Genomic DNA, 25,144 nt, shown 5'->3' on the forward strand with positions numbered 1-25,144 from the left:
CAGTCACTAACATGAACCATGGGCAGTGTGCTCTAGAACACTAAGTCCTTGACTATTACTAAGTTATCTGGTTAGAAGAAGGATGGGGAAAAGTGCTCTTGACGGCAGTTTACAAAGGGATGATCAGACGAGAAGAAGGCATGTGTGAACAGAAGCAGCTCGGATTAAACCACATAGTGTGGTGCTGAGGATCAAAGACTCCGGAGTTACATAGCTTGCGTTCCAACGTTTTACCTGTGCGACTTAACCTCTCTGAGGCTCAGTTTCCTCCCTTGTAAAGTGTGGATAATGACGGTATCTACCCGAGAGGCTGGTGACATCACACATGAAATAGCACCTGGCTCACAGAACACCGAATGAATTGTGGGCAGGATTACTCCCCGCTAAAACGTTCCAGAGGCCCCAGTCTATCTAATTAGAGATGCTGGAGCTCACGGCATCTCATCCACACGCTGTATTTCCCCAGGAGGCCACTGAGCTCAGCATCGCCCGGAGTCAACCAGGTCTAGAGCCCGGGTGCGGGCTCTGGGGCTCGCCCCCTTCACCCATGGCTCCTCTCTGCCTGAGAGCAGATGGTGAGGGAAGCAGACAAAGCCAGGCACGAGAAGCAGCAACTTGCTCTTGAACAGGCTGGCAGCCCCCCTCTCCCCTCCCAGCCTCACCCTGGGCTGGGAGCGCGTGCTGGGAAGAGGATTAAATCAATGCCAATTCACATCTCTCCAGAAGCTGGCTCCCTGATCCGAACTAATAAGCAAATCATTAGTGAATTAGGGCTGGGGAGGGCTCGGCACAGCGCTCCTTAACTCCAGCTGTAAGACAAGCATAGGAGCCTCAAGCCCTTTCCTTAGCCACCTTAAACTGTTCCCACCAAAGAGATTTTCCATGTTAAAGCAACAATCAACAATCTAGCTTCGCCACCCCCCCAACACCCCACTTGGCCAAGCCCTAGAACCCTTGGGGACCACCACAGGCAGCCAGCACTCCGTTTTCTTCCTCTGAATGCCGGGTACCTGACCCTGTGCCACGAAACGTCCCCTTTCTTCCACCAGGCCACAGACCCCATGTTCTCTGCAGCGTCTGGGTCTAGAGGGCTTCTGAGCTCTGCAGACCAAGATCAGCCCCCCATCCCCCCTGCCCTGGGCACAAACTTGGCCCCCTTGCTTATTTCCTGGTGAAAGCCCATTATCTCTCATTTACATCTAAACTAGCTTTTCATACTATTTTAAAGGCTGCTCCTCCCCTTCTGTAATCTCCCTGCGAATGAATTAAAAGTTGATTCTTGAAACGCACAAATCTTGGGGGCAGTTTCTTTTTCCTTCTTATTTAAATCATATGCTGTTTTGGACTAACCCTTTTATTTCCTCCCAATTATGATTTCTGGTGTGTTTTCCAGAGCTTTACAACATGGCATCTGATTATACACAAAGCTTCAGAATAAAGCCCTGTTTTTCCCTTCATTAACGACACAAAGGATGGCTGTGTGATCCACACAGCACTTTGTGATTTAATGCAGCTTTACAGTCTAAATCGCACCCGGCTTGGGCAAAGCAGATTTGGGAGTGAATCAACGCATTTTCTTGCTGCCAGGAGCTCCCTTGCAGATTCCAGCAAATTCTTTCACCACACGGAATTAGCATTTGATTAAGCTCTGTAGACACGTTCAAACTTTTACCACTGAGCGCCGGCAGGGCTGCAGTAATCTCCAGAGAGGAGGAGGCACCAAGAGCAGCCACCGCCACTCCTTACCCCAGGCCCCCCCCCCCGCCCCCGTCCCCAACGGGCATATTCTGCAAAAAATTGTGGGAGTAATGCGAGGTGGATGGCAGATTGAGGGAGAGGGTACCAGAAAATGCGAGGGTGCCAGAAAGCAGGGTGGGGGTGGGGGCAAGGATGGGGAGAGACATCAGATGCTTACTTGGTTCGTAACCACCCTCTCTGCCCCAAACTTGCCCCAGACACGCTGTCTCCGCCAGTGTGCTCACTACAAGGGCACTCCTGATGTTACAATGATTCTCTGATTCTCTGACCCAGGAGCAATGTGACCTTCTACCAGAACCCGGCCTGGCCCCAGGTCTGAGGGAGCCGGGAAGGTCTTTCCTGGCGCTCCTGCCCTGTCCTGTGGTCCCGTCGGCGGGGCTTGGTGCCTCTCGGAGCCACCTCCACCCAGGCGAGCTCGTGATTCACTTCCAGGAGAGCTGCGAGTTATGCCTCCCAACAGCCTGGGTTTAAAATCTCGTCCGTTTCCATTATGCAAATGTGAGAAGCGGAAGTTTATCAAACTGGGGCTTTGTACCTAGAAAGCGGGGCGTGCCAGCATGGGGGGCTATAAAGGCTTTATTGCCACAACTTTGGGGTGATTGCTTCGCTCACAAATGCCAGGAGCACGATCGAATTATGCAGGTCTTCCCAAACAGGTGGCAATAAAAACTTTACAGCCTCCCACACCATCACATATTTTGTTTATGCCTCTTAGGTGTCTTATTTTGTTAGAGGTTTTTTTTTTTTTTTGGACCTTTCTGTTACTATGGAAACGGGAGTAGGTGGAGGTGGTTCCGGGTACCTGTTAAGGCAAATGCAAGGTAAGTCAGTTATCATAGGGATGCTCTGATTTTAGCCTCTGTTTGAGGAAATAACAGGTTCTGTGAGGAGGGAAACCAATTAGTTCTGGAATATCAGTGTCATTCTGGAATCCCACAGCATCCCTGTAGGAAAAGCAGGGAACGTGTGGGAAATGTCCATTTTACAGATGGTAAAACAGAGGCATAAAAACCATCTTTCTGGCAGTCAGCAAGTTTGCCCCATAGGAAGAAAAGAAAAAGAGCAAAAGGAATGTATCTTCTGGGCGCCTGTTTACCTACGGTCCTCCTAGAGCTTTAAAATCAAAATCAGGGGCTCATTTTTGGTAACCTGAGGTCAGGCTATAGTGACATCTGCTGGCAAAGATGGAACTGGCCGAAGCAGGTTTTTCTGTTGCTGGCAGCTGCCAAGCCAGGAGATGGTGATTGGTCTATAGCATGGGCTTGTGGATGGCTTCGACGGGAGAGAGGGTTGCACAGCCCCTTCCCTTCTGAGTGTGACAAGGAAAACAGGCTCACACAGCAGGGTGCTACAGTAAGGGCACAGAGGGTCCAGACCCCAGTGGTTCCAGATGCCCTCTGAAGTCCAGAAGGTACAATTTGACACTGGGTGAGAGGAAATATCGGACGTGGATCTCCTGGTTCCTGTCTCCAACAAGAAGAGGTTCTGCGATTTGGGCATCCTGTTCAGCTCTCTGCTTTGGGAGGGGCTGAAACTCCCATTCCTTATGGAAGTGGGAGTGAGGGAGGCAGGTAGGAGAGTTAGGAGGAAGCTGAGTGACACCCACGGAAGCTGTCGGCAACCACAGAGAAGAGGGAACCCTGCAGAAGAGAATGGTATCCTCTCACCAGAATGAGGAAGTTGGTTTAAGAGGTTATGGGAAATGAGGAAGACCTGGGCTTCACAAGCTCTTTGTGAACTTGAATAAGTCCCATACCGCCCTGAGCCTTGGTTTCCCCATTTAAGGAAGACCACATACAGTATGTGTCCTAGCTCTGTCCCTCAGGGGATTGCCATGAGTAAAAATGTGACAAGCATCAACATTTGTAGAATTTTATCCTCGGCTAAAGGCTGCCATGCATTTGTGTCCTGCCAAACCCGTTGCCCAGAGATCTCCTCTTCAAAGATGTCTCACCATTCCTAGTTTGGGGTGGGAGGCTCTGCGTAGCCATTCTGGAGTCTTCTGCTGCAGCCCTGCTCAAGGGGTGGTCCACAGGCCAGGGCTGGTTCAAGAACAATCTGTTACCTGTAAGTGACAAGATAGTGCAGAAACTGAGAATAAGCATTTAAAAACTTCTCTAACAATATGACAGAGTCAATTTACGTCTGTTGAAATCCAAATACTAAAACTTTGGGCTTTTTTCAATTTCATTTTTTTCCCAGTAATTCATTTTTGTTGTACTTTATCAAAGATTTGTTGGTGACAGATTGGGAAAACAAAAAAATAAGAAACAACTGATCCTTTACCACAGATAGTTTGAGAAGCGCCGCTCTGCGGGGGCCCCATGGCCACCCTCCTACAGCATCCTCCTGCTGGGAGATCGTAGGAGGATGCACGTAGCTGCTTTCTCAGTAAATTAAATTATGAATTGTCGGCAGCGAGCCCTGCTCCGCGCAGGCTGTCGTGCTGGCCATGGCTCGTGTAGGACATCCATCCAGCTGTTGGTGCTGACTTTCAGGCCTCCCAGCTCTCTCAGCCTTACTGGGCCACGCCTGTCTCCTGGGGAGGCCCCCTGGGACCTCTCTCCCTATCAATCTTCCCATGCTTTGAAAGCACGAAAAACGAGCCCTTTCCAGCCCCTTCCTTTTTTTTTCGTCCTAAGTGAACCTGAGCGCATGGCAGGAGCTATCGAACACGCAAATGAGATTTCATGATCTAGTTCATTAGGCTGTGAATCCCTGGGCCCACCATCCGCAGAGACACTGCTGTGGCTTGTTTTCTCTCTGTGTCTGTCTCAGGGGACACACTCTCTGCACTACACCCATTAGTACTGTCCTTCCCTCCCAGGTGCTTCTCTCTGGCAGGTCCTGCTGCCTCATTCACAACCTTGGTGCAGCCCTGCTATTTCTCTGGGCTGAACAGAGGCCTGGGGATAATTTGGGGGAGGGGGTGGTCTTCTGACTTTGGATCAGTTATCTCTCTTAGCCTCACTCCTCTGTACATTGCATATAATGATATCCACATAATGCAAGTGAAGTTGTTAGGAGTACTTCCTGGGTCCATAGTAAGGGCTTCAAAAATAGTAGTTATTGATATCAGGCCGGGCGCGGTAGCTCACGCCTGTAATCCTAGCTCTCTGGGAGGCCGAGGCGGGTGGATCGTTCTGAGCTCAGGAGTTCGAGACCAGCCTGAGCAAGAGCGAAAATAGAAAGAAATTAATTGGACAGCTAAAATATATATATAGAAAAAATTAGCCGGGCATGGTGGCGCGTGCCTGTCGTCCTAGCTACTCGGGAGGCTGAGATAGTAGGATCGCTTGAGCCCAGGAGTTTGAGGTTGCTGTGAGCTAGGATGACGCCACGGCACTCGCCCCAGGCAAGAGAGTGAGACTCTGTCTCAAAAAAAAAAAAAATAGTAGTTATTGATATCTGATTATTATTGTTTTCTAATGTTTGATTTTGTGGTCTTGGGAAATTAAACCCAGAGATTCCACTTCCGTTTTCTCATCCGTAATATGGGGATTACAAAGATCTCCTTCATACGCTTGTCGTAAGGATTAAAAGATGTCAGAGTCAGGAGAACATCCATATGAGAGTTCCCAGCATTCTCCTTCCCCCTCCCACTCAAAAGGTTGATCACTTCGGGCACAAATTTGCCCTTCTCTGGGAGGGGCCTTTCCTCTGTGCTTCCCCGCCCCCACCCAACACAGTGACTCACTTTAGTAGGCTGAGGTGAGGACATTTCGTCCGGGCAAGAAGGGGGCGTTCTTCTGGTACAGGGTGAGAACAGAGTGTGTGCTTGTGGGTGACTGCACATGGGTGGACCCCTGCCACTACCCCCCATCCCCCATGTGACCCAAGCTACAAAGGCCAACAACACTGTTCCCTCCTTGGGGCACTGTCAGGCGTTTTAGCAAACATAGGCTGAGTCAGGAGACAGCAGTAGGCAACCAGTTCACAAGAACACTCCATCTGACCACGTAAGTAATTCAGCTTTTGGCTTCTTTTATGTTTTTAAAAATTGACCTCACCTCCAAGATTGCCTAGAGCCAGCTTATTTTTCAAGTCCACGGACAGTCACTTTTCCTTTACGTTACTAATTTTATAAATTATGTCTTGTCTTTCTTTCTCTTTTTTTTTTTTCCTGGCAGAACATTCTCCACAATCTTTTACCTTAGCCAGCCTGCCTGGGTGATTCAAACATTTTAAAATGATGAAATAAATATGATCCTTCGGAAGAGTGCAATAAATCAAGCCATTATATTAATTATTGTCATGATTGGAGTTCTCTAGAGCTGAAAGGCAATAGAGATGACACATATTTTAACACCTATTTAATGTCAAACTTAGTGCTTTTAAATCTGTTCTGCATTTTATTTGACTTTTTCTTCTACAAAGTTGCCCAAGCCACTGATAATTCTAGAAAACTCCATTGAGAACTACCTACCAGCAGCTAAATGCTAAGCTCTCAGTGGGATACCAGCTGATCTGTGCCCTGCCCCACAATGTGCTAGTGGGTTGGCTAGCTACTGCTTAGGCCCCACCCCCATGTACCAGCATGCATTGCAGCTACCTCCCTCTTTCAGTAAAGCTTGGATGTTTATGGCTACACTCTGGATGTTCCAAGGACTAGGGCTGCAAAACAAATAACCTTCAAACTAAGTGGCCTAAAACAGCCATTCACTTAATGCTCACAGATTCTGTGGGTCAGAAATTTGGACAGAGCACAGCGGAAATGGCTTATCTCTTGTCTCAGCTGGAAGACTCAAAGGCTAGGGGCTGGAACCATCAGAAAGCTTGTGTACACACATGTCTGGCAGTTGAAGCTAGCTGTCGGCCTTGAGACCTTAGCTGATTGTGGCCTCTCTGTGTAGTCTGGGATTCCTCCCAGCATGGTGAGGGTTCCAAGGGCAAGTGTCCCCAAGGAGAGCCATGTGGAAGCTGTATCCTTTTTATGGCCTAGCATTGGAAGTTACATAGTGTCACTTCCGCTGAACACCATTGATGGAAGTAGTCACAGGAAATAGACTCCATCTCCTGATGGGAAGTGTAAGGTGCTAGAACACACGGGGCCAAGATATGGGCATTTTTGGAAAATATAGTCAGCTACACTGGGGCTATCCTGGATGAGGCCCCGTTCTTTCTTTTGGTCGAGAGCTGTTGGTCAGGGTTTTCTGGCTGGAGGGAACAGGGACTTGAGTGATCACTCCAATGATGTTCTACAGTGGTAGAAATCTGCAATCTCTACCACACAGCCAGACTTAAGGGAATTACCAAAATGATCTTTCACAAACTCAGTTTGGATGAGGGCACTTCCCTGCCTAAAATACTCTGATGCTTTCCTATTGGCCTTAGAGAAAAGTGCAAGCTTCTCAGTGGGGCTTAAAAGGCCCACATCTCCAACCCAAGCTCTTGCCACTCTCCTCCCACTCTGAGCTCCAGTTTGTGTCTCAAACCCACCAGGCCCTCTCTTGCCTGTGGGCTTTGAACTAAACATCTCCCCTAGAAGATGCTGCCTCTATTTACAGTACTTCTCCACCAACTCTTTCCCTTGCCTATTCTCAGGCTCTGAAGGATCCTGCCCTTTGGAGACCCTAAAATCAGGCATTATTCCGCCATAATATTCACGATGCCAGATTGACTGGACCAGGAGAGGCAAGTCAGAAGCAGTCTATCTTCCATGATTTTCTAGAGCAATTCTGCTAATAGAAATATGAATGAACCATAAATGTGAGCCATGTAAGTAATTCAAAAATTTCTAGAAGCTGCATTAAAAGGAAACAGGTGAAATTGATTTTATTAATATATTTAACCCAATACACCCCAAATACTTTCCATTCTTTTTTCACGCCAAATCTTTGAAATCTGGTATGTATTTTACACTTAACAGCACATCTTGCATTAGGACTAGCCTCATTTCAAATGCTCAATAGCCACATGTGGCTACTGGCTACCATATTGGACGGTGCAGATATCTGACATTTCCATCATCACAGAAACTTCTGTTGGACAGCCTGGTCTAGAGTATATTTGCTATATATGAAAGATGTGAGGAATACAATCTCAGATGTACTTGAGTTTCTTGTATCAGAGTTGTCGCTAAAAAGTTGAGTGTAAATTGAATTTTGCAGAATTAAATTATGCTTAAACACACTGGGAAGGCTATTTAAAAGGAAACTGAAGCCAATTTTGATAAAACAACAGCCAAATACCCTTTATCCATATTCACCTATTTTTCACATTTTACCTTTGCCTCATTGCTTTATTGTTTAGATACCCTCTCTCTGTACCTAGCTATACACACGTACACACACATACACACACGAATTTTTTCCATACTGTTTGAGGGTAAGTTGCTTTCTTAGTCCATTCGGGCTGCTATAACAAAATACCATAAACTGGGTGGCTTATAAACAACAGAATTTCAATGCTTACATTTCTGGAGGCTGGAAAGTCCAAAATCAAGGTGCTGACAGATTCAGTGTCTGGTGAGGGCCTGCTTTCTGATTCATAGATGGCACCTTCCAGCTGTGTCGTCATGTGGTAGAAGGGGTAAGCTCTCTGGGGCTTCTTTTATAAGGGCACTAATCTCATTCATGAGGGCTCCACCCTCATGACCTAATCAGCTCCCAAAGGCCCCACCTCCTAATACCAACACATCGGTAGGATTTCAACACATGAATTTTGGGGGGATGCAAACATTCGGACCTCAGCACTTGAATATGTCATGGCCCTTTACTCTTAAATACTTAAGTATTTTCTAAGAATAAGAATATTCTCTTATATAACCACAGTATAGCTAGCAAAGGTATAGTTATCAACTTCAACAAAATTTATCATTACGTATAATCTTTTAACCTGATCTACCATTCATATTCCAATTTTGTCTATTGTCCTAACAATGTTTCCTGTAACATTTTCCCTACTCTAGTATAGGATCTAGTCTAGGGCCAGATATTGCATTTGGCTGACATGTCTCTTTTGTCTGCTGTAGGGAACATTTCCAGGCCAATTATTTTGAAGTGAAGAATTCTTTATAAAGTGAGTCTTCCGTTCCTCCAACCTTCATCTTATTTATTTTGTAAGTTTGAATTTTCAATATATTGGGTTTTCTACTGTTTTAGAAAAGTGCATATGAGACAAGAGCCTTCACCAAAGCCCTAGGCTGCCCTTTCCAGTTTAGGATAAGGTCTGAAACTCCAGTTCTAAGAAGGGGATGTCATGAACATATCCCTTCTGAATCTGGGGGACTGTCTCCCAAGCCGATCACCTGCCCAGGGGATTGGGCCACAGTCCCGGCTTTGTTTGACCAGCCACTGAGGCCATGGGGCCTTGCTGATCCTCTCACCTTTCCTTGCCTTCAAGGGGGCTTTCGCGTGCAGCACCAGCGAGCCCACCAGGAAGGCAGGCAGCGGCAGACTGATGCCGGCTGGAGAGCTGGCTTTCCCACTCAGTGATTTAAGATCAGCCTCCTCCATAAGTTCGCGTAACCTCCCCAGTCTAGATTGCAAAACCAGGCAAGATTTCCCTAAACTCCCAGGAGACTCAGGCAAGTTCTCTTGTTTGCTCAATTACAGTGATAGATCACAATGGAAGGAAACACTAAATTAACTGTGACAGTCATTAATACGACCTGCTTGGTGGCAGCAACTGTGTTGGGGGATCACAGATCCGATGGCTATAACATATTGGTAATGGGGCCGCCCCCATTGGCTCTTTGGCGGGCCTTGAACTTGCTGGAAAAGACCAGGCCTACACACAGGGCCCCGTAGTCATGGCAACGGGCTCTCGCTCAGCAAAACACATAAAGATGATTCATTTTGTTTTCCTTTCCTTTCTTTCCACCCAAATTTTCATGTGGGTTGGAATCTATTTTTAATTTTTTTCCTTGGAGGAGAGGCTATTTTTAATTTTGTTACCTCCCTCCTGGGGGCCTTGCCAGGCCTCAATTTGAATGACCGAGGGAGGTGGGCTGTACCAGGCCTAAAGTCCTGGAACTTTTCTGGGTTTTTCTGGGGTGGGGGAGGGGAGGGGTGGGATCGTGGGGTCTGCTGTGGAAATGGTGCAGGAGTAGCCTTGGTATTAAAGCTGAAATATCAAGTCTTGGAAATGCCCTTTAAACTCTTTCCCCCCAATCTGGCGTTTCCTCTCTCCAGCTCTCTGCTGGAGGAAGAAGCGCTCCTATCATAGCATTTCCAGTCCTCACGACAATTTTGCCTTCAGTAAATCAAACTCTTTTTCCGGTATGACAAAATGCTTTCATAGCCATTTTCTTATTTGATCTTCGAGGTAGCTAGGTGTGACAAAGACCGAATGTGCCCACCTGTGTCAGGGCACCCGTTTCTCAGGCCCCTGGGAGTAGTTCTGCGAGGACACTGCCACTTCCAAGCCTGGCCCCTAAAACTTCCCTTGTGAGCCTCTCCTCTCTCTGTCTTTGCTCACCCTCTACCAGCGGCGTGCGGGGATAGTGGAGCCACTCCACCAGAGGTTCCAAATCCGTCAGGCTGTGAACTTGGATGGGAAAAAAAAAATCGCCTCTTTATTTCTACTAACTTTCTAATGAGATTTAGCATTTCCTTCAATTATGAACGTAGGCAACAAATCACGGCAGTATTAGCAGTACCTGAGACCTTGTCTCCAGTAGAAATCTCAGATATTTCATATCATATTACCGTTGTTGCGCAGATTGCAAAATATCATTTTCACTTATCACTTCTTTGAAATTATAGCAGTTATTAGACCTGCCACTCTATCTTATTAATTACTGTGTTAATAAAGAAGCATATATATTACAATATCGCAACTGTGTTTTTTTTATTTTGATAACTACATTTCAACGTAATTGGTTTTCTTTGTAATTTTATTTTATCATATGCCTTTACAAGCCTCCTTTCGAGAAGCAGTCCGTGAGCTTCACCAGACTGCCAAAGGAGTCCATGGCACAAAAGGGTAAAATTCCTGGCACTGTGTCTCTGAATCACGACATGACAGTGCCACACCTTTGTAAATCTGATGCCCAAATTCAAATCTCTTCCTCCTGACCTCAGCCCAGGACTCTTTCAGACGCACCTCATGGTCCCATGTCTGCCGTAGCTCAGATTCAGGATGCATCTGTGTAGAGATGGTGGGGTAGAAACCTTCTTCCTCAACCTGCGTGTTTGCTGGCTTTTCCTGTTCATGAGAAAGGCTTGGCGAACACAGCTCTAGAACTTTTTGCGGTGATAGAAATATTTCATATCTGTGCTGTCCAATATGGTAGCCACTAGCCACATGTGGCTACTGAGCACTCGAAATTTCCTAGTGTGATCGAGGCACTGAATTTTTAAACTTTATTTTGTTTTAATTCATTTAAATAGCTACATATTAGTGACTACTGTACTGGAAAGTACAGCTGGAGACCAGGGTTTCTTGTACTTGAGCATGTGCCAGAAGTATGTGGAGGGCTGGTTAAAGCATAAAATATTGCGCCCCTGACCCCACCAACCCCACGCAAAGTTTCTGATTCCGTAGGTCTGGGGTGGGCCTGAGATTCCCAGGGGGATGCTGCCGTTGCCCATCAGTTCGTTCTCAACCTACTGTTGCTATTTTGAGTCAGATAATTTTTTGTTGTGGGGGGCTGTCCTTTGTTGTGGGGGCTGTCCAGCGACCATCCTGGCCTCTACTTACTAGATGCCAATAGCAGCACCCCACCCCAAGTTGTTATAAACAAAAATGTCTGCAGACATTGCCAAATATCCCCTGGGGAAGCAAAATCCCTCCTTTACCCCCCAATTGAGAACCATGGCTCTAGACACACATAAAGACCTTTCTTTGCCGGATACAGTGGCTCACACCTGTAATCCCAGCACTTTCCGATGCCGAGGTGGGAGGATCGCTTGAACCCAGGAGTTCGAGGCTGCAGTGAGCTATGATGTTGCCACTGTGCTCCAGCCCGGGCAACAGAGCGAGACTCAAGATCTTTTTTGTTTTGTTTTGTTTCTCTACATCAGGGTCAGAACATATTACATTAACAAAAACTAGCTTGAATTTAAATCTGAACTTAATTTCTTCTTACATCTGCTCTAAAAGTGCCAAAAATTTATTATGCTTCAACAATGCACCAGACTAGGTTGGAGGTTTTTGCTCCCGTTGAAAAGAATCGGTCGCGCCTCTGGCTGGGTGTTCCCCAGGCACTAAGCGCTTTGGCCGCTTTCCTTTACTGGCCAGGGCCCCCCCTGCCCCCGCGTTTCCCTTCCTTTCTTCCCTTCCCCCTCCTGTATTTTCTTCCTCAGAGTCGTGCCCTGTTCCTTCTCTTTTGTCCATTTTTGTCTTCCAGACTCTTCCTGCTCCACGCTGGTCTTCCTGTCCCCATCTTTCTCCTCTTCTGTCCTTTTCTCTCTCCTCTTCTCCGCACACCCTTGCTTCTGGGGGTGCTCCCTGCCTGCTTCTCCTCCTCAGCCCGCGCTGCCCCCCCCCACCGCCCCCGCTCCCGCCTCTGCAGCTCTGATTCTTGTTTATTATCCATCTCTGTTGTTTCTGCCATCTCTGGCTGCGCTTCCTCCTCTCCTCTTTTTATCTCCAGGCTGTGTTTGTCTTGGGCTGGCCAAGTTTGGCCTCTGGCCCCAGACAGTCTCCGCTGGCTCGTCTCTTCGCTCACGCCCTGCCCCCTCCAACTCACTCCCCCTCGCTCCCAAAGCAGCCGCTCCTCAGCACTGCTAAGTGTGACACGGCTTGGGAAGATTTCACAAGTATAGATAAAAAAACAAACAAACAAAAAAAACCCGAAAGGGGTAAGCTTTCTTGGCCCCATGCCAGAATCGTGTTATGTCACTGATCAGGAGATTATCAAGAATTAGTTAGTGTTTCTTTTAAATGAAGTATTTAGAAATTGCTGGCATCGTTGTCGTTATGGAGGGTAAGGAGCAATCTCTGTCGGTGGGACAACTGCACGTGGCTTGGCATTTGTCCTGTGGAGAAGTCAAACATGTCAGAGGCTGACATTCTCATATGGAGGTGACATTAAACAAACAAGGTGGCGGGGAACTCTTTAAATCACCTGCAATATTGCAAGCAGTCAATCAATAGGTCTGACAAGCCCGGGCCACACACTTGCTGTGACTACTGGGCTTTGCTTCTCACAGAAACATGCTTGACAGGAGCTGGGCTGCTAATGTGGGACACTCTGTCTGTCTCCCCACCTTGACTTTCCCCCATTGTTAGTGCATTTTTTAAAAAAATGACCTTTTGAAAAGGCCCAGACTGAAGACTATTTCTACCCACCCCCAAGTATGTGGGATTACTTGGAAATATCAGATTGTTGACTAATATTTTCTGTTTTCGGCTGCCTGCTTGGGCTGGTGTCAGAGGCACTCACTTGCACATGGAGTGCCCCACGCCGTTTAAATCCTTATTGATAAAAGTAAAAACAGGGGCTGGAGGAGGCCTAGTGAGGCCAGCTCCCAAAGGAAAAGTGCAAGGCTATTGTAATTTCTCTGACCAAGATCCAAGGTTCACCACACTTCATTCCACAGCAAGAGACAGCGCTTCAAATCCAAGTGCTGCTGGGAGAGGGATAGGACTTGGGTTTCAATTCATGCTAAGTTATAAATCACTAATATTAGAAAGTCATTCTTAGGCGAGTTTTGGTTGAGGAAGGAAGATCTGTTTGAGGATTCTGGCTGACCAAGAGCGGGGAATGATGTGTGTGGGGGGTTGGGGGGAGAGTGTCACACCATAGACAGTGGGGACAGGGGCTTGCACAAACTGGGGTCCTCTCAGGAAAACCACAGGAGCTGTTCCCCAACATGTAGCCAGGTGTGGTGAGTAGTGCCCTGTTTTCATCATCGAAACTGAGAACATAAACCTCAGATGCAGCAGTGGGGAGAGGTGTTGCTGAGGAACTGAAACAGCCCAAGAGGGGACAGGGGAGGGGTGTTCGGTAGCAGAGACAGGAAGCCAGAGACCAGCAGGGAGAGTGACAGTGGAATAAATACTTTGAGGAGGACAGCAGTGAAACAAATGCTTTGTGGGGCAGGTGGTGGTCTCTCAAAGTATTTCAAGGTTGGAAGGAGCCTTAGAGGACATCTCTCTACCAACAAACCTGCCCACGGGGGCCGCCTGTTATCTTTACTTGAATATATTTAGCAAAGAAGAACTCACAACTTGTGAAAACTTGTTTCAATCCTAGACAGCTCTAAACGTGGGATCTACCTTTGTAACTACTCTCAACAGGGCTTAGGACTCCGACTGTTACAAACAGTAAATCTGTCTTAGTTCTTTTGTGCTGCTATAACACAATGCCTGACATTGAGTAATTTATAAACAATAGAAATTTATTCCTCACAGTTCTGGAGGCTGGGAAGTCCAAGGTCAAGGCACCAGCATTCAGTGACTGATGAGGGTTTTCTTGCTGTGCCCTCATGTGGTAGAAGAGCAGAAGAGAGTAAACCCACTCCTGTAAACCCTTTTATAAGGGCCCTAATCCCATCCATGAGGTCTATGCCCCCATGACTCAATCACTTCCTAAAAGTTCCACCTCTTAATACTATCACATTGGCCATTAAGTTTCAACACATGAATTTTGGGGAACGCATTCAGACCATAGCAAAATCTAACTCCTCTTTCATATGACAGCTTTTCACATGTTTGGAAAACATCTTCGTGTTCATCAACTGCTCCTTATATCCTGTGGCCCTGTGACCCTTCATGGTTCCCACTGCCCTCCTTTGATGCATTCTAGCTTGTCAGTGTCCCTCATCAATTGCGACTCTCAGAATTGCACATAGTTCTCATTTCACTTAGCTAGCTAGTGCTGCATAACAACCAACCACAGAAATCCCAGGGGAGTGCAAAAATAAACATTTATTTAGTTCACGAGTCTCTGGATCAGCTGGGGGCCAGCTTATCTAGGCTGGGCTTGCCTGGGCAATTCTGCTGATCTTGAATGGACTTGCTTACATTTCTGGGGTCAGCTGATCTAGCCTGGGCTTGGCTGGGGCTGTTCAATCTGTATAATGTGTCTCATTCCCTCCTGGGACCAATGGGCCAGCCTGAGAATGTTCTTCTTGTGAAGATGGCAGATGCATGAGAACAAGTCCAGTTGTACAAATGCTTTTCCAAACTTTGGTTATGTCAAGCCTGCTAACAAAACAAGTCACATGGCCAAACCTAAAGCCAAGGGAGGAGGGGATGTCTGACTCTTTTGTGGGAGAAACTTCAAAGCGACATGGCCAAAGGCATGGATAACAGGAGGACTGAAGAATTGGGGCCACTAATACAGCCTACTGTAGATTTGATATGATCACCTCAAAGGAGGGCTAGATTATTCTCTCTCTTTCTGAAGGACACTATGTTTCTTTTCATTCAACCTAAGATTTAATGACCCTTTTAGGTAGCCATACTTACGGCTTCCAGTGAACTTGCTGTCATCTAGAAACTGAGTTTTTACGTATGCTTGCCAAGCTCTGGACCGGTGCCATTGACCTCTTAGAGCTAAAATGCAGGACATTACATTTATTCCTATTAAATTTTATCTTGATGGAATCAGGGTCCCAAAATATTCAAGTAAGACAGAATCCATACTCCTTCTTCTTTCATGTTTCATATTATCTGTAACTTTTATCTTATTTATATTTGAAATTACCTTTTATCATCATGTCACCAGGGTTCTTATTGGTATCAATGATAACAATGTTGAATTGACTTGATGAAGATAAATAAAGCCCTATGTTCCACTGTCCGAGACTGTCCCCTCGGTTGCCAGGCATCCATTATTCTGCATTCCTTGGGTCTGGTATATTAAACATTAGAAATTCATCTCATTTAATCAGCACCCAGCCTCCATTTCTTCATCTTGTTTCCAGGGACGTGAAGAGACTTTGTGGAATACCTATTATGATTATATAAAGGACATGTAGGCTTTAGAAAGGAGATGGGACAGTGCCATTCTAGAGTGAGGGAGCAGAATGAGCAGGGTCCCCAGATGCATTGAGTGTGGGTACATAGGTGGGTACAGAGTCTTCTGACGTGCAGCAGAAAGATCATTACAGGGGGCCATGGGAGATGAGGCCAGAAAGGGAAGTTGGGTTCATGTTATGAGGCATCTTGAATACCAGGATTAAGAGTTTGGGATTTTTCCAATGAGCACTGGTTTTTAAAAACTTATGCAGAGTACAATGTCTCCTTAGAGGTGCCTGGGGTGGGGTCACTTTGCTTTGGGGACTGTGGCAAAGACAGCTTGCGCCTCAGCATCTGTTCTCCCCTTCTTCCTAGTTATACTACCGTTGATTTTTAGCAGGATACTTCCTTGGATCCTCAAAATAAAGACTACATTTTCCAGGTTCCCTTGCAGCTGAGTGTGGCCATGTAATCACATTTTAGCCAACAGGGTTTAAGTAGAAGAGACATATGTAAGTTCTAGGGATTATCCTTCAAGGGATGAGGTGCAAACTTTATCCCTTCCAGCTGGCTGGATGCAGATCTTTGATTCTGAAGTGACATCAGAAGCCATTCATGGCAGTGTAACAAAATAGTAGTAACCTGGGTCCCTGACCACATGGAGTGCCATACCAATCATGCAAGGACTATCATGGATTTCTTTTATGTCAGCAAGAAATAAAATTCTATCTATGTACTATCCTGGATTTCTCTTACGGTCAACACAATCCTAACCAATACAGAGGGCAAGAAAACCAAGTGCAGAGCTCCTTGTTTATCTCTTTTATCTATTGGGATTTTGCTAAGAAGAAAGGATCACAATGTTGGGCAATGGAGAGCCACAGATGGTTGCTGGAGTGCGGAGGGCCCTCTCCTGAGTCTCTGCTCTGGCCACATAGTCTTCATGGTCATGTTGGATGGGTCGTTACCTCAAGTTACAAGATGCTTAAGTCTTCCTGGAGTGCTAGGGTACTGTCTGCATGAGCTTCTCTTTTTGAAACAATAGCCAAACACGCCCTATATGTTAGTCATCACAATTACTTTTATTTCCATTGCTTATAATCACAATTACAGTTAGCAAATACCTATTTATCTCCCAGGAATGAACAAGTGGTCCCTCTCCCAAATCTAACAGTAGATGGAGGGATTAGGGAATGATGGAGTTTTAGTAAAAAATTCCACAATCACCAAGTTAGGTGTATACCATTTTTTGGTTCTATGAAACTGAACTGAAATTGGCCTGATGCTTGCTCCATTCTACCAAGTTGTAGAAAACTTGACCTAGTCTTCCACATAAACTGAGGCACTTAGAGATTTTTTAAAGACTCAGTCAGTTTAGGGTTCTGCCCCCAACTTTCAATACTTCTAAGCTCTGGTGGGCTGACCACTGTACTGGCACGGGAGTGAGGCCTCTGGTATAAGGCTGGTTTCTGTCCTGCCCTGTCTGGTTGGTGAGGATGCAGGCTCCGTGGGTGTTCGGTCATTAGTACCAGCCTCATGGCCTGTGCATGGAAAACATCTGTATCCTTTTTGTACCCAGCTGGCAGGGTGCGTGCGTGCCTCAGCAGCTTCCTTGTCTGGCTGTGGAAACTCTCCACGCCCTCCTGGCCGGCTCTCAGCCGCTCTGGGCCAAGCTGATCTGTGAGTGGCTCTCTGAGATCCTTCTCATTCCCAGCCCTAAGACCCCCCCTGCTAACACACATGCTTTACCCCTTAGGCCCTGTTGGGGCTGGACCTATGGCATCTCTGAAAAGCACCTCCGCTCTGGTATTCACCCAGACTGATCTGCCCTTTCTCCTCGCATTCATCTTGTCCCAGGCCCAGGATCGACGGGGTTAGCTGGGGCTGAGTTAGGGGCCCCTTCGGATATCGGGCCCACCACCGTCTAAGCTCCAATCTCCTCCCTTCCACTTCTCTCCTTTCATCAGCTGGCCCGACCTTGATCTACTTTGAGGCAGGAACATGCCTTCTTCCTGCTCTGTTGTTTGCAGCTCCGGTGTGTGTTCCAGGCCCCTTAGCTTCTGATTCACTTGGCACGCAGAAACCTTTGCTTTCTCAAGAGCTCTGTGCTTGTCATCGAAAGTCCTGACTTTCAGACTTTGGCCTGTGCTCTGAGTTTTCTAAAACTCTGTGCCGAAACTCAAATGGCTTCTTTGTCTTAGGCTATATTCTCACCCCTCCTACATGCACACACACCATGAATGCCACTGACATCATGCACCAAGGGCTTGTAGAGGCAAGAGGAAAAATGTAGGAAAGCAAATCCTGTTATTATTTCAAGATATTATACCATCATATAATAGTTTTTTTTTCTTATTGTCAACCAAAGGACCAAATCTCAAAAGAAAGTCGCTTGTGGGTACTGTTTCTAGTAGTCTCTGTGCGTTTATTGTACCCCTTTCTTTGCGGGCACTATCAGGAAGAATCTACTAGAAGAGCCCAGAGCTTTGCTGCCTTTCCTGTTTCTACTGCGTACATCATACATGACTGTTAGCATAAACCAGGGCACCTCAGAGCCAGAGCTCCGGTGCCCAACTGTGCGCATAACAGACCACATTCTCATTCCTACTTCTATAAAGCTTAAAGCATTCCAAACATTTAGAGCCAGGGTGGGATATTGGTTAATTTGAATTTCTGTTTAAATGAGGTCCTGCCTCCCCACTACCCTCCTCTCCCCCAAATATATGTGGTAGATTGCAAAAATGGCCACAAATTCTCCCCTTCCCAAAAAGAGGCAGAAGCGCTTTCTTCACTCCTGGACTCTGACCTTGGCCACGTGATTTGCTTTGGCTAATGGGACCTTAGCAAAGTGGAGGCTTACGAAGTGCTTCTGTACTGTGGCTTGCCCTCTCATGCTCTCAGGGGTCCTGTGGCCATTGCCACATGAATGAGCCCTGGGCTTGCCTGCTGGTTTATGGGATACCTGTGGCCTCATCACCCTCTGACTTCAGCTGACCTGGCAGCTGACCACAGATGCTTCAGTGAGCCCACCGGAGACCAGCAGAACTGCCTAGCTGAGCCCAGCCCAAATTCTCACTCCACTGATTCGTGAGTTAAATAAGTGGTTATTGTTTTAAGCTACTGACTTATGGGGTAGTTTGTTGCACAGAAAAAGCTAACTGCTACAGGATACTAAACATAATTGAATGTTTAGTGAATTGGCATTTTGTAATTCTCCGGGTTATACACCGAACATCAATTCTTTCCATATAGCACTATAGATTTAAAAGACAGAGGCTGATTTTATACCGAGTCCAGGATATATCTAAGTTCTTTTCTAAAAAAACTTCACCAATATACTATTATGTTCAAAATGCAAAGGCCAGAATAATATGCTAAGTATGATGGCATTAGATTAACTAAATTTATGGTGTATGTATACTTGTATATACATGGAAATTCTAGAAGAACAGTGAAGAAACTGCTAATGGAAGATATCTCTGGACTTGGGACTAGAGGTGAATAGGGGTAGGAGGAACTTTTATTTATTGTTTATATCAAGTTTGAAATTTTCACCATGATTACCTGTTAATGTCATAATTTAAAAAAATACTAAAATTTAAAAAACAAAATCTATCACCAAGTAGCTCAAGAGTACCAGCTTAGTTCAAGGAGCTGTGCTGTTTGTTTCATTTGTACTTTTTTTTTTCCCTTAAAAGCTCAGTGTCCAAAATACATCTTGATTACTGCAGGAGTTCAGTTAGCGTAGGCGCCAGTGAATTGAGTTTTTACTCTGGTAAGCATTTGCTGCATGTCAAAAATACTGGCTTTAAGGAAACAAAATGCTTATTTATTTAGTTTTGTATTAATTTCCCACCTACTTCCAAGAAATATTTGAAACTCCTAATGTAATGCATTAATTAAATGCTGCTAAGGCAGAATTTCTAGCCAAGTAAAAGAACTTATATTACCATAGCGCTACATTTGCAAATTGGAAAAATAAAACACCAGAAAATCTGACTTCATCGAGGGCTTCTAGCTCAGACCCACTGAATAGAGTTTGAATCAAGACTAGGCTGGGGGTGTCTGAACTGAGAGTTGAGGATCTTTAACTGGAATGAGAAAGCTCCAGGCCTTGGATACTTGGCTTTTAGCTGTAATTCACAGAATCGTGGCTACCAGGGCCCGAGAAGACAGATCGTAGGCTGCCGAGAGCTGTGGCGTTGCTTTTGAGCCCCAAGATCTGTCAAACCAATGCAGCAAAGACCCTGTAGGAAACTCTCTGACTCTGAGTTCAGATGGCCTTCCCTGGTTCTCCTGGTGCCTGGTTAACCACACAATCTTATGGCATCTAAAGATCATATCATCAGCCCACCTGCACCACACTTGCTGCAAAGAGGTAGCAGAAATTGACCCTCAGCTCAGGGTCTGGAAAAATCCCAGGATCAGGGTTCATACTGGATTCTCACATAAGATGCATGATGTGGTGGGAATCTTGGCCTAATGCACTGTCATGGCAGGCAGGGGGTATTGGGGAAATGCTTCTCATAAGGACAGAGAAGAACGTTGCAGTGAGATGTGTTGATCTGAACCAAAGGGAAATGCAAGGGGTGAGGGTGGGAGGGAAATGCCTTGTAGAGTGAATCTGAGAAAGGAATTAAAAAGGGCATCCATCAGGAACAGTCCTATTGCCTTAGAAATCCATATACCTCTGTATAGAATACAAACACAAACAAAATAAATTTGAGATGTTAACAGAAGACCTCATAGGTGGTCTTAGTCAAAGATTTTGGTTGGAAGGGGCATAAGCCTACTTACATTGGCTCAATTAAAGAGACCTTTATTTATTTATGAAATTTTTAAAAAATTTAAAAAAATTAAAAAATAGATTTCGGGGTACAAATGGATTTTGTTACATGGATGAATTATATAGTGGAGAAGTCTAGGCCTGTAGTTTACCTGTCACCTGAGTAATAGTGTACATTGTACCCAATAGATAATTTTTCATCCTCCCTTCCCCCTTCTGAGTTCCCGACATCCATTAAGTCACTCTGTACGGCCATGCATACCCATTGCTTAGCTCCCACTTATATCTGAGAACATGCAGTGTTTGTTTCTCCATTCCTGAGATACTTTGCTTAGGATAATGGTCTCCAGTTTCATCCAAGTTGCTGCAAAAGACATTATTTCATTCCTTGTCATGGCTGAGTAGTACTCCGTGGTATGTATGTAACACATGTTCTTTATCCACTTACCAGTTCATGGGCACTTAGGTTGGCTCCCTATCTTTGCAATTGTGAACTGTGCTGCAATAAACATATGAGTGCAGAGAACTTTATTTAAAAGACACAGAGGAATCTGATGGGATGAGGAACAGTGGTTTGGGGGCTGGTACTGCAAACAAGCTGATAGGGTCCAAGGCTGTCAATATCCCTTTCGCCTTCTTGGGACCACACGTTCTATTATTTCTCCTTTTCCCTGCTTATCTTTCCCCTTCCCCTCCCTGCCAGTGCAGATGGATTTGCTCCTGTTTACTCATCAGCATCCATGTAGCTGAAACAGGCTGCTTCATCCCAGTTCAGTGGAGCTTCTCAATTCAAGCAATCACGCTGTACGATTTCAGTTTCTGTGTCTCTTGGTGCTATGGTCTGAATCTGTCCTCCAAATTCATATGCCGAAACTTATTCACCAATGCGATGGTATTAAGAAGTGGGGCCTTTAAGAGATGATTAAGTCATGAGGGCCTCATTAAGTCATAATCTCATGGATGGAATTAGGGCCCTTATAAAAGGGCTTGAGGGAGTGCATTCATTCCCTTCCATTTCTTCTGCCATGTGAGGACACAGCAAGAAGGCACCATCTTGGAAGCAGAGAGCAGCCTTCACAGACACTAAATCTGCCCACACCTTGATCTTGGACTTCCCAGCCTTCGGAATTGTGAGAAAATAAATTTCTGTTCTTTAGAAGTTACCCAGTCTCAAGTATTTTGTTAGAGCAGGCAGCACACATGAACTAAGACACTTGGTTCAAGTTTTTAGAGACTCTGACATAAGTATGTGCAGCCTTCAGCCAGGGGACCCATGCCTGGTTGTAGCAGATGCTTGCATGCCATAGCCCCGCAGCCTTTACCATTTCAGTGCATGCTGGCCACATTTCCAACTGCCAGCCCCTACAGCTCTTAGCCTGGGGGCTTCTTTGGCCACTGTTGTGCCTCCAAAAATGTGGCTAGCTAGAAGTACTGGGTGTGAGTGCCCAGTGAATGATGAGACTTAGTGTGTAAACACCCTGATCCCTTTGCCCCTTTGGTGGGATAACTCCAAGACTTCTCTTCTATACTCGTCTCCAGTGAGACCAAGCTCCAGTCACCCACAGTGACAACCTGCTTGACAACACACCCTGTACCGGCTGCCTTTCTCCCCTCCACTACTGGTGCATCTTGGAATCATCTCCTAAATAAACTACTTGCATGTGAACCCTTGCCTCAGAGTCTGCTTCTGGGGGAACCCAAACTGAAATACTAGTCTCATTAGCTGTGGCCAAAGTCACTTGAGCAGAAGGGCCATCTTCGGAAGGGGCTGTGAGTGGAGCAGACAGAGGGAGGTTGACCATGTTAAAAAAAAAAAAAAACAACAACATTAGGAGGGGAGGTAGAGCCTCTGCACATGATGAAAAGATTTACACTCACATGGAAATCCACAGTCCTGGGGTGGGGCTGTGTTGGGAACCATGTAGGTGGAGATCAAAGGCAAGGGGACAGAAGTCATATTGTTGTAGGAGCATATTACAGACGGGGGAAACTGATGCTCCTTCCTGACTGAGGCCACACAACTGGCCCAGAGGGGAGAGACCTACTGATGCGGGCACCACCAACCAGATGGCTGCACAGAGCTGCCATCAGCTGCCAGCAGAGCATCTCTTGGCTTCCTTGCTGACAGTTTCACCTCCTGTAAGGCAGAGGAGTGACAAGGGGAGACTGCAGCTCTTGAGTTAATCCAAATCAAGAAGCAGAAACTGTTTGGTGAGGCAGTGGCACAGGACCTTGAGAGAAGGTGAGTTTGTCATCTCAGAATGAGGATCATGGGGAATGGGCTGATCAGACTTCAAAAGGCTTGGAACAGAGGTTCTCAGACTCGAGGGATTGTCCATACCCATCACCAAGGGCCAATACGGATTCCCCCTGGGGCTCTGCCTCCAAGACTCTGATTGGATGGGTTGGCAGTGGGGCCAGGAATCTCATTTCAGGTGTTCTTGATGCAGGGGGTTCCCCGAAGGCACTTTGAAGAATGGTGCTTCAGCAAAAACAGAGGTAGGAACTCACAGCTTGAGACATTATAGAGGCCATCGAGAAGGTTGGAGGAACTCAAAAATAAAATTCCAAGTCATCCACCACAAAGGAGGCCAAGGAGGAAGAAAAGACAAACCTGAAGAAGAGCTACGTCTGCACCAGGGGGAGGAGGGCCCAAGGAACATGACTTTTTAAAATAATGCAGAAGAGCTGGCATCTTGCCAATGATGAACATAAAACAGTTGCAAAGAACACTAAGGGTGGTACCAGGAAAGCTCAAGGGGGAACTGAGCCTTAAACAATGTTGGGACATGAAAAAGGGCTTTTTGAGTTAAATTCTAAGTAGAAGGGTGAACAAGAAAGGTGTCTGCTCACTGCTTGGGGGTCTGATGAGATAATGTTCACAGACAGAGGAGGTGGCCCTCACCCCTGTTTTGTATTGGCCTTCGGAGCATTACAGTGACCATGCACACGTGTCCCTGTGCACATATTATCTCGTTGAATCCTCACAACAACCCTGCAAGGCAGGCATTCCTTACACTAGTTAGCTGTCTTCTGTTTGCAAGTGGGAGATGTCCAGCTCAAACTAACTTAGACAAAAAGAGAATTTATTGAATTTATTGGCCACTGTACCTGGGAAGCAGTATTGGATTTAGGGTGGCTATAATATGGGCCAGATTCTTTCTCATTCTCTCTCACTCTCTCTCTCCCCTACCTCGGTGTGGGCCTCCCTGTCCTCTGGCAGACAGACTTCCTACATATGGTGGGGAACGTGGCCATAGCCAGTGTCTGCTTTATGTCTCTGCAGCTCTATGGCCCTCAGGCAATGGCCTTCCATGCTCGTTCCAGTTGGAACAATCCCAGAGAGGGCCTCTGGTTGGTCTACTTGGGTCACAGTCCTATTCCCAAGGTGTCCTGATTGGCTAGGTCCACGTCATATATGCCATGGCTGAGCAAGGGATAGGTGAGGCCTGTTACCAGAAGAAGGGAGTTATATTTGGAGAGTTCTGATTAATCCAAAAGAATACCTACCGCAGTCCCATTCCTGCTCCCATTTTACAGATGTGAAAATTGAGACTGAGAGAGATAAATGAAGATGCCCAGATGATATATATGGTATACTGTGAGGCCAGGACTCAACCTTCACACTGCTGCTTCTGCCAAACAGAGATGTCTCTTATCCATGTGTGCAGGATTGAAGATAGAAGACAGACACCAGAACTAGTTTTCTGGAAGGGTGTAAGGAAAAAGCTACTGATGCCTTAGGCTTCCTTTCCCAGGCTGGTGCACCCATCCCTGAGTTGCTGTGAGAGTTGGCTGCTGACAGCTGCTCCCTTGTCCTGACAATTGCCCTCAGTTGCATGGGAGCCACCCACTGGGAAATGCCTGGGAGGTTACCACCCCCTGTCCCCTGCAGTGCTCAGCAGTCAATAGCTGACTGATATGGAGGTACAAAAACCCACTCCCTGCCTCAAGGTGGGTGAGCCTGTGGCACCCTCACATTCCAGAGCTCCCCGCAGGGTCAAGCTGAGGTGAAACTTCATCTGAACGCACATCTCTGCTTAGAGTCTTCTCTTCTTTTCTCTGGCCTCCCTCACTCCTCTACAGCTTCCTCCTGGGAGCACTTCCTTGTTAATTCACTTACATGAGGATCCCTGTCTCAGCTTCTGCTTCAAGGGAACCCAGCTTAAGACAGGTGTTAAAAAGTCAAAGTTTGGGTCACAAACTGGTTGTGATTCATGGGTGCAAGGGGAGGAACAGGAACCCCAGTACAGAGCTGAACGTCTTCCAGAAAGCAGGAAAGCAGAGATACTGAGACGAGGCAAGAGGGGAAAGAGAGCATGAGAGAGGCGCTGGGGGCATTGATTTTATTTTTAAAATTGTACTAAATATGCACAACATAAAATTTACCATTTTAATCATTTTCTTTTGAGGCAAAGTCTCGCTCTGTTGCCCAGGCTATAGTGCCGTGGTGTCAGCCTAGCTCACAGCAACCTCAAACTCCTGGGCTCAAGTGATCCTCCCGCCTCAACCTCCCCAAGTAGCTGGGACTGCAGGTGTGCACCACCATGCCCAGCTAATGGCAGGCTAATTTTTTCCATTTTTAGTAGAGACAGGGTTTCCTTCTTGTTGAGGCTGGTCTCGAACTCCTGACCTCAAGCGATCCTCCTGCCTCGGCCTCCCAGAGTGTGAGGATTACAGGTGTGAGCCACCTCTCCTGGCCCATTTTAATGATTTTTAAGTGTACAGTTCAGTGGCATTAAGCAC

This window comes from Propithecus coquereli, unplaced genomic scaffold (assembly GCF_000956105.1).
Source record: "Propithecus coquereli isolate 6110/MARCELLA unplaced genomic scaffold, Pcoq_1.0 Scaffold173, whole genome shotgun sequence".
Lineage (NCBI taxonomy): Eukaryota > Metazoa > Chordata > Mammalia > Primates > Indriidae > Propithecus > Propithecus coquereli.